Below are 10936 nucleotides of genomic sequence, written 5' to 3' on the forward strand. Positions count from 1 at the left end.
GGAGATCGATGGAAGGGAGAGGGATGGGGTGGGGAACATGGGATATACAAGATGGACACTATAGTGTGGTCTGTTATCTCAGATATTGGACCCCAACGTGCACTCCCGGAAGAAAGCACCAAATTTGGCATTAAGTTAGTTATGGACCTATCAAAGATTTTTGGCCCCGTCGGCATTCTGGGAAATGACCGTGGCCGCCATTTTCTAAGATTGCCGACAGGCTGATTTTAATTCAATGTTGATTAAGAATGTACCGCAATGTGCACCTTAAAATGACAAAAAAAAAAATCAATGTCCTGATTTTACCTTCCCCGACTAAATCAACCTCAGTCTTTTCAAATATGACAAAGAAATTAACCTTTGGTGACCCGTGGTCAGCAATTTTTCAATATGGCCACCACAATCTCATTGACGAAGCATTTTCTAAGAATAAAACTTCACGCAGCGGAAGTCGTAGTGTTTCATCGAACATGAATACTACTTTTCTGCCGTCATAGTGTGCCGTGCAGTCAGGAAAATAGTCAATGATTTTCTCCTACAATCGAGTGTTGTGCACGTGACTATTGATGCCAAATTCTGACAGCCTCTTAACATAGAGGTCGCGAATTGTCACCTGCTTGAATGATTGTTTTCCAAGACGAGTTTCGTGGTCTATGTACTCCACCAGCTCGGAGAATACACACTAAGTTATTATACACTCTTCCTCGTTACTGGAGGGCTGTTGCTTCCGGCGCATGGACCGTAACCGGTTGTGGATTTTGGTTATGCAGGCCTTATGGTATTTGGCTTCCATTGTAACCAAGTCCTCAGCTCCTGATAAATGGGAATTTAATTCTTCATCAGCGATTTCCTTCACAATGGCTCTATAATCTTCACTTCTGCATTCCAGGTAGAAAAGGAGCTCAAGTCCTGTGCAAAAACATCTTGGCAGAAAAAACAGTTTTGCATCAAAACACTTGCGTTTCGGGCGCTTTGATGAGGTTGCATCATCAGTGGATTTACTGCTCCTCTTTTGGGCTCTTACCAACTCACTATTGTTAAACTTTAGTTTGCATGGTTGGAGGTGCCAGCGCGCACGTTTCTCGATGAATTCCCCAAGATGTTTGCCAAAACGAAGGGGTACTGGCAAACGACCAATATTTCTGAGGCATTCGACATTGTCGAGAAAATCGCTGTACATTTTAATGCTGCCTGGATTATTTGCTGGGCACCGCAGGGGAGCATTGGTTGTGGTCTGGCAAATGGTGCACTTGTCCCAGTTGATATTCAAGTTACTGCATCCAGTGGCGACCTGAAAAAAATAGAGGAAGGAAACGTCAGGTTTTAAACGAGGATTTATTTAGCCTTCTGAAATTTTGCATTTCCGATTGTGTGACCAATGCAAATAGATGACAGGGTAATGGTCATGGGGGCTAGGAGGTCCAACAGTCCCTCTGCAAACAAAAGTGCCCTATTTGACCAAATAAGTGCCCTTTTCATCAACAATGTTCAGAGAATCTTCAGCCACATTTTAGTCTCGTCAGCAGAAACCATGCCAGAATAGCCCTCGAACAGGTCAAATTTTCAGTTTTCTCGGTAATGTCTTCTGTTAGGTGCCCTTTTCTGATCAGCCATCCCCATGGCCGTTAGCCAAGAAATCCTTGATGAGATAGGCCAAGGCTCTTTTGTACGTCAAATTCAGCAGACTCGACGAGTAGAAAGCAGAATTTTCAGTCCCAGGAGAGAATACAAATTACCCTAGATCTGCGATGACATTACTAAGCAATTCCCTTCATTGTTTAAACAGGTTTTCAATCGGGGAATCATGATCAATAGATCTTTATTGCCCCCACTCCACTCAACCATGATAACAGTAGTGAGTGACGCATTTCTTAACTTTATCTTGGTACACGTGAACAAAACAACATTAAATCTTAACTGGTTCAATGATTTAATCTCCTTACCTGGAGATGGTAGAAGACAGACCACCAACCTGCCTGCGGTGAGAGAGTGAGAGACCCAAAGATTCGGCCTCATCGCGGGAGATGCCAATGATCCGAAATGCCTTTGTTTCCACAGCGTGAAGCCAAGAAAGGTGGGATGCAGGAGCACCAGCCCAGAGGGGAGAGTAGTACTCCATCAGGCTGCGAACGAAAGCTCTGTATGTGGTCAGGAGCTCAGGTGGGCCGAGGAAGGAAGGACTTTGCATGACGGAGGATTCCCAGTTGACGACTGGCTTTGGAGGTCAGGTTGGAAATGTGGCATTCCCAGGACAGATGATGACAGATAGTGAGACCCAGAAGCTTTAAAGGAAGGACTTCTTCCAGAAGATTGTTGAGAAAGTCGATGGGTTTCCAAACGGTCCTTTCGGAGAGACAAAGTGAGAGTTTAAGATTTGTACCGATTGAAAGACGTGTACCATGTGTTGGTCCAGCTTGTGATTTTACCCAGATCTGCAGTGAGCGAAGAAGCTGCTGCTTGCCGGTCTGAGGGATGACAGATGGTAGGGCAGAGGGTGGAGTCATCAGCAAAGAGATAAAGAGGATTTTCTAGAGAGGCCGAGAGATCATTGATGAAAACCAGAAAAACAGGGCCCAGAACGCTGCCTTGAACTCTAGCCTGGACAGGAAGAGGGGATGAAAGAACTCCATTTAGGGCCACATGTTGACTGCAACAGGAGAGGAAGTCTGCGAGCCATGAGTGGAGATGGCCTTGGACACCAGAGGAAGAGTTTGGTGAGCAGGGCAGGGTGCCAGACCGTGTCATAAGCACGCAATATGTCTCGGGATATGGCTCTGATTTCATGTCCGGTATTGAGGACCTCCATCCATTGTTGGGAGAGCAGAAGCAGCATTTCCAGGAAAGATTGACCTGGTCTGAAACCAAATTGATGATGGGAAATCAAGCCATTGGAGAAGGAAGGATTTAATGTCTGAAGCGATGATGGATTCCATAACCTTGCTGATGATTGGGAGAAGGCTGATTGGTCTGTGGTTGCAGGGATCTGTTTTGGAACCTTTTTGTGCAGTGCAGTAATGTTTGCTGATTTCCAGGCAGATGACCTTGAGCAAATGAGAGGGTGAATTGAACAGAGAGGGTGAGCAAGCGCAGAGGAGCAGGTTTTTCGGACACGTGGCTGATGCCGTCTGGACCGGTTGCAGAATCTGAGTCGAGGTTTGACAGCAAGCTCTCCACTTTGACAGAAGAAAAGGACACAGAGTCAAGGAACAGTTGGGTGCGACTGGGTGAGGTGGGTACAGAAAGCAATGAGTTTCGGACACAAGATTTCGATGCAAACGCCGAGTTTAGGCATTCAGCCTTTTCACGTGCGACCATTTTTGGTAAGGGAGGGATGGAGGAGGAACATTCACTAGAAACAGATTTGATTAAACGCCACCAGGATTTTGAGGAGGGAGAGAGGTTTGAGAGTTCAAAGTGTACCATATCCCTGTGTGTCGTAAGAGGCGACTAGGGTTGAGTCAGGAAGGGCATCCGGCGTAAAAACCTATGCCAAATCATTATGCGGACAACAAAACGAATTTCCATACCGGATCGGTCGAGGCCCGGGTTTCCAACGACCGCCACCGGTACCGGTGGTCAGCAGGGTACCAGTGGAAATTGTGCTACTGCTGGGCGAAGGAGGAGAAGGAGACGGGGAAGGCGAGTCCGGAGGCAGTGGGAGAGGGGGAAGGGTAGAAGTGTGGAGGTGAGAGTTGGAACTCTGAATGTTGGGACGATGACTGGCAAAGGGCGAGAGTTGGCTGATATGATGGAGAGAAGAAAGGTGGACATACTGTGTGTACAAGAGACCAAGTGGATGGGGAGTAAGGCGAGCATTGGAGGTGGTTTCAAACTGTTCTACCATGGTGTGGATGGGAGGAGAAATGGTGTCGGGATAATCCTGAAGGAAGATCATGTCAAGAGGGTATTGGAGGTGAGGAGGGTGTCTGACCGAGTGATGAGTGTGAAGTTGGAAATTGAAGGGGTGATGATGAATGTCATTAGTGCATATGCCCCACATATGGGGTGTGAGATGGAATATAAAGAAGATTTCTGGAGTGAGTTCGATGAAGTGGTGGAGAGTGTATCCAAGGATGAAAGAGTGGTGATTGGAGCAGATTTCAATGGACATGTTGGGGAAGGGAATAAAGAGGATGAGGAGGTGATGGGGAGGTACGGTCTCAACAAGAGAAATGTGGAAGGGCAAATGGTGGTAGAGTTTGCAAAAAGAATGGAAATGGCAGTGGTAAACACGTATTTCAAGAAGAAGGAGGAACACAGGGTGACGTACAAGAGTGGAGGAAAGTGCACACAGGTGGATTACATCTTAAGTAGGAGATGCAACCTGAAAGAGATTAGTGACTGTAAGGTTGTGGCAGGGGAGAGTGTAGCTCGACAGCATCGATTGGTGGTCTGTAGGATGACTTTAGAGGTGAGGTTGAGGAAGAGAGTGAGGGCTGAACCAAGGACCAGATGGTGGAAGCTGAAGGAGGAAGACTGTTGCGTGAAATTTAGGGAGGAGGTGAGACAGGCGTTGGATGGTGGTAAAGATGGGTGGGATGATTGGGCAACGACAGCAGAAGTGGTGAGGGAGATAGCTAGGAAGGTACTTGGTGTGACATCTGGACAGAGGAAGGAAGATAAGGAGACTTGGTGGTGGAATGAGGAAGTACAGGAAAGTATAAGGAAGAAGGGGTTGGCGAAAAAGAAGTGGGATAGTCAGAGAGATGAAGAAAGTCGGCAGGAGTACAAGGAGTGGCGTCGAAAAGCAAAAAGAGAGGTGGCAAAGGCCAAGGAAAAGTCATATGACGAGCTGTATGAGAAGTTGGATACAAAAGAAGGGGAAAAGGATTTATACCGATTGGCAAGACAGAGGGACCGAGCTGGGAAGGATGTGCTGCAGGTTAGGGTGATAAACGACGCAAATGGGAATGTGCTGACGAGCGAGGAGAGTGTGTTGAGAAAGTGGATGGAGTACTTTGAGGAGCTGATGAATGAAGAAAATGAGAGAGAGAGAAGGTTGGAAGAGGTGGAGATAGTGAATCTGGAAGTGGGGTGGATCAGTAAGGATGAAGTGAGGACTGCTATGAAGAAGATGAAAAGTGGAAAGGCGGTTGGCCCAGATGGTATACCAGTGGAGGCATGGAAGTGCTTAAGAGAGATGGCAGTGGGGTTGTTAACCAGATTGTTTAATAAAGTCTTGGAAAGTGAGAGGATGCCGGAGGAGTGGAGATTAAGTGTACTGGTTCCGATTTTCAAGAATAAGGGTGATGTGCAGAGCTGTGGAAATTACAGAGGGATAAAGTTGTTAAGCCACACCATGAAGTTGTGGGAAAGAGTAGTGGAAGCTCGGTTGAAAGGAGAGGTGACTATCTGTGAGCAGCAATATGGATTTATGCCAGGAAAGTGCACCACTGATGCAATGTTTGCTTTGAGAATGTTGATGGAGAAGTATAGGGAAGGCCAGAAAGAGTTTCATTGTGTGTTTGTGGATTTAGAGAAAGCTTATGATGGGGTGCCAAGAGAGGAGTTGTGGCATTGTATGAGGAAGTCGGGAGTGGTGGAGAAGTATGTGAGGATCGTGCAGGATATGCATGAGGACAGTGTGACAGCGGTGAGGTGTGCGGTAGGAATGACGGACCGGTTTAAGGTAAAAGTGGGATTGCACCAAGGATCGACTCTGAGCCCTTTCCTGTTTGCAATGGTGATGGACAGGTTGACGGACGAGACCAGACTGGAGTCTCCATGGACTATGATGGTCGCGGATGACATCATGATCTGTAGGGAGAGTAGGGAGCAGGCTGAATCGAGCCTTGAGAAGTGGAGGTACGCACTGGAGAGAAGGGGAATGTTAGTCAGTCGGAGTAAGACGGAGTACATGTGCGTAAATGAGAGGGAGGGTGGTGGTATGGTGCAGTTGCAAGGAGTTGAGGTGGGGAAGGTGGATTGGTTTAAATACTTGGGATCAACTGTCCAAAGTAACGGAGAGTGTGGGAGAGAAGTGAAAAAGAGAGTGCAGGCAGGATGGAGTGGGTGGAGAAGAGTTGCAGGAGTGATTTGTGACAGAAGGGTAGCTGCAAGAGTGAAGGGGAAAGTATACAAGACGGTAGTGAGACCAGCTATGTTGTATGGTTTGGAGGCGGTGGCGCCAACAACAAGACAGGAAGCGGAGCTGGAGGTGGCAGAGTGAAAGATGCTGCGATTCTCGTTGGGAGTGACGAGGATGGATAGGATAAGAAATGAGTATATTAGAGGGACAGCGCAGGTCGGACGGTTTGGAGACAAAGTGAGAGAGGCGAGATTGAGATGGTTTGGACATGTGCACAGGAGGGAAACAGAGTATATCGGGAGAAGGATGTTGAAGATGGAGCCGCCAGGCAGGAGGAGAAGAGGAAGGCCAAAGAAGAGGTTCATGGATGCGGTGAGGGCGGACATGCGGGTGGTTGGAGTGTCAATGGAAGATGTGGAGGATAGAGCGAAATGGAGACGGTTGGTCCGCTGTGGCGACCCCTAACGGGAGCAAGCCGAAAGAGGAAGAAAAGAAGAAGAGAGGTTTGAGAGTTCAGACTTGAGATGAGAAAGATGTTGTTTTCTGGCTCTCCTGAGGGTAGATACACACTTGTTCCGAGCTTTGTGGAAGGAACTGAGATTGCCCTCAGTTGGGTTTGCTTTCCATGAGGCAAAGGCAAGTTGTTTCAGGACAACTGCCTCACCACAGGTTTCAGTGAACCATGGGCGGGAGGAAGGGTGGGATAACTGAAGACGAGGGAGGATAAATCTGTGCATGAGGGAGAGCAAATTTCTTTGAAAGAACTCTCAGGATGAATTTCATATGAAAATTCCCAAACGGCACCACTTCCTTCAGACACGGGTGCGATATTTATTTATTTAAACTCCGCCTGCCTGGCAAACAGAATTGAAAATCATTCCAAACAGGAAACTTGCTGTTTTTAAGGACAACAGGCATGAAGAACGAATGTGATGTTAGATCGGATGATGTCATAGACACTGCATAAAACAGCAGGAAGACCAGGTATATATTTATCTATATGCCTTTAAACCTTCATTTATATTAAACTAGTACGTGCCCGTAGGTGCGTAAACGATGACTGGATTGGGGCATTATTTCAATTGGATCGGATCAACCGTATAATAAATGGCCATAACTTGGGAAACATATTCAGGTCCCCAGCATCAATTGTGACATCATATCAAATGAAGAAGAATTGTGACGCCCCCTCTCTCTCGCCCCCCCCCTCGCCCTTAGGTGATAATATGGTCATGCATGTGCACGTGTTGCCATCTTTATTTTCATCACTTGGATATTGCAGGAGGAAATGTGTGGTTCTTGGGCTTTGTTCCCAGCATATTAAAGACAATTGACTTCATTAACAATGTACGTGCATTGGTGTACTTATTTTATTTTTATTTTTTATTTATGTATATGTTGTTTGTTTAATTCTGATTGTTTGAAATTCTCCCATCATCTGTACAGGCTTCGAGTGTCGCTGTGGCCAACTGTTTTGCAGTGTACATCGTTGCCAATGAGCACAATTGCACATTCAATTACCGCTCTGCCACCACAGACAAAATTTGATGTGAAAATCCTGTTGTTTCCGGACGAAAGATACAGAAGATCTGAACAAGATGGTGGTAATCATTTAAGCTGTATTAATTGTGTTCTTGCCATCGACCTACTGCGGTCTCATTGGAAGTCTCATACACTTTGTGCTCGTGATATCATGATGCTGGTCATTTTACGAACAGAGTATGAACTCTCGGCGACGTGTCAACGACCGTGGGTTTGACCCAAAGATCAGAGGTGCAAACGCCCTCCGCTGCCTTACTGCCCCTTGCTCTGTAATCCACTCTCCCTCCATTTGCCTTCAGACTCATTCGTTCTGTGCAGGTGTGAAGTGCACGCTGGTTTATTTATTCCTTTTATTTTGCATGCAGTGTTGAACTTCGTCCCGTTGCCTTGCTGTCGTAAGGCATCTTAACACGACACCTCTACCAATGTTAATGAAGTAGATGAGCTTGCATGAATTACAGCCTCGTGCTCACAGATTCCATGATATGTCTGTGCTCACCTGCCGACTAAATGTGAATGTCCCGTAACGAATTTGGGAATGGTTGTATTTTACTATTATTGTATTTTACTATGAAAAAAATGAAGAGGATATTATCGTCATTATTCTTTTTTGCCAAGTGTGCTTTGCTCTTGATCTCATTTTAACCTGGGTCGATGAGTTTCAGGCATTTTCACATTCCATTTGAATGGAAACCATCACAGATTGCATGTGTGGTTGTTGTATGCAAATTGCAAGACGGTGCGTGCATGTTGCATTGCGTCGGTGGTCTGCACGTCTCGTGTGCAGGTATCCTAGAAACTCGTGTTAGTTGTGCTGCAGCCGGCATGTTCGAGAAGTGTTCTTTTGACTTTTTTCATCGTAATTCTTGTACCAACAGTATGCTTAACTGCCTGCACATCGAGTGAACTTGTAAAATGCCTTTTCGGTAGTTTGATTGAGCGGTTTTTGTTCTGAATATTTCATTCTATGACTAAACTAACGGGTCGACTTCCATACTAAGATCCGCAGTGGCCTGACGGTAGCTCTTTTAGCTACCCAGTTGCATCTTTGACGCGTTGGTAGTGCTTCAACCAAGTGGTTTTTAAACATTTTAGCACCTTCATTTAGCTTCCCCACACACGTCTGAAATGGGACTTTGGACCGATTTTTGATTAGATTTCATATTCTTTGAGCTTTTGACTTTACGATCGATTCTCTGAACTTACTTTGAGGTGTTTGTGCATTTTAAATTGGCATTTTGCCTCCTGTTCTTCTACACTGATTGTTTATTATCCCCCGCCAACCAACGAAGTTGGCGGGGGATATACAAATGGATTCCGTCCGTCCGTCACATTTTGTTTCCGGAGCTTAACTACAAATCTCCTCAAGATATATTTACGCAATTTGGTACACAAATCAAGCAAGTGGTGAACTGGTGCCTTTTGATATTTTCTCATTGATAGGTCACATGGTTTGGCAGCCATGTTGGATTCAAGAAAAGTATTAAATAATGTTTTCTCTGGAATCGCATAACCTAACGAAGCGAAAATTTACAACTATCATCTTCCATCATGTCTGCATGCATAATAAAAATTATGGTTTCAAGTCACATGGTTTGGTGGCCATCTTGGATAGAAAAACACACCTCATCCGATTAACACAAAACTTCACATACATATTCCACTGTAGGCAGAATGTAAATTTATGATGTCATCGGTCACATGGTTCGTCAGCCATCTTGGATTGAAAATTAATAAATTTTAAAAATCTTCTCCAGAACGGCTGGACAGATTGAGGCAAAATTTCACATCCACTTTCCCCAAGACATCCTTTCAGGAGTTTGTTAATTTCCAATTGATAGGTCAAATGGTTTGGCGGCCATATTGAATTTACCCTAAAACCTTCAAACATCTCCAGAACGGCTGGTCAGATCAAGGGGAAACTTCACATACATATTGCACATGCTAAGGGAGTATAAGTTTGTTAATCCTCATTTACTGTGGCGGGGGATATCGAAGACTGTCTTCAACGGATGCTCGTTGGAATTGATTTGAAATGTTTTATGCAAGACTTGTTTTTTGCTTTTATTGAAATATTTCAAAAAGAATTGTGGTTTGCTTTTTCTCAAAGGTATGTTGAACAAATAAACACATTTGTGCATAACTACTATTGACTTTCTCTTTGTTGTTTTTGTGATATTGAAGAAGGAACTACTTGTCTCTGCTGCTTTGTCACAATTTTTTTAATTTTGTGAAAATTTCATTTTCTTTGACGTGTTTTTTGTGTTTGAGTAAATGTCATTAAAAAGAAATGAGGGGTTGTTTGTTGTTCTTCCTGGTGTCATCTGTTGGTAATTGTAGACTTTATAACGGAACCCTCTCCAAGGAGTTACTTTTTCATAAATTTCATCATATTTTACATTTTGTTACACCTCGTGTTACATGACCATCATCCAAGTGGACAATAGGCTCCAATTTACCCCATTAGTATAAACTCGTAATGTCAAGCTCATGACTACATTTGTGAGGTATGCTTACACATTGTAAGCCATAACGGAACCGTGCATCCCCATGCTCAGGTCACTTGCCCACTTTTTTTTTTATTTTATTTCATTTTTTTCATTACCACCAAAGGTGGAAGGAGGTGGTTTTCACCCCTGTCTGTCTGTGTGCAGGATCTCAAAAAGTTGATGGATTTGGTTGAAATTTGGTGTGCAGGTTGGGTGTGTGACAAGGACGAACTGATTTGATTAGATTTTTCTGAAGATCTGACTACTGGAATTTTAAGTTATTCTTCACCATTAAGAGACGGCTAAAAATGGTATACAGCATATCTAAAAGTTGTGGACTGATTCGGATGAAACTTGCTGGACAGGTTGGGTGTGTGACAAGGACAAAGTTATTAGATTTTGGTGAATATCCGAACCCGGATTGGCGAATTCAGTCGCAATATTTGCTCGCTTGCGCTCATTCTTATTTCTCCTTTTCCAACTGGAACACATTATAGTGGGGCAACTTAGCTAAATATAGTGTTGCGGTATTCGCGCCCGCCGGCGTGCGGACGGCCACGTAACTCGAATCGCGGCACGTCGCCCACCGGACGGAGAATCCAGTCGTGACCCTCTCGGACTAACGCCGGGAACTAGTCACGGGTGGACCTTTCGGTCTCACCGCGATCGTGCCAATCGGCCCCCGCGTGGGATAGGGTTGCTCGCCAAATTCGACCTACCTAAGTACCCACGCGGAGGGTAGACCGGGCGATCGCACCTCGCCGCAGGTCGACTTCGGACACGGGCCACTTTAAGCGACCCGTTCCGTACTATCGGGATAACCGAGCGGTGTTATTCGACGGTTCGATTAATTATCGGGCGTTTCAGCCCACGACCA

At 45.2% G+C, this 10936-nt stretch overlaps 1 protein-coding gene across 1 annotated transcript in view; it reads left to right on the top strand.

The window, feature by feature from the left end:
• The window catches only part of LOC147015101 (uncharacterized), a 30949-nt gene extending 21232 nt beyond the window's left edge, over nucleotides 1-9717 (top strand). Inside the window, exon 11 of the mRNA XM_085849539.1 lies at nucleotides 7475-9717. The gene's annotated coding sequence lies outside the window, so the exon portion shown is untranslated. The remainder of the gene's footprint in view (nucleotides 1-7474) is intronic.
• The last annotated feature ends 1219 nt before the right edge of the window (nucleotides 9718-10936 follow it).

The sequence above is a fragment of the Eptatretus burgeri genome, chromosome 12 (assembly GCF_056783735.1).
Source record: "Eptatretus burgeri isolate ZD-2024b chromosome 12, Ebu_testis_v1, whole genome shotgun sequence".
Lineage (NCBI taxonomy): Eukaryota > Metazoa > Chordata > Myxini > Myxiniformes > Myxinidae > Eptatretus > Eptatretus burgeri.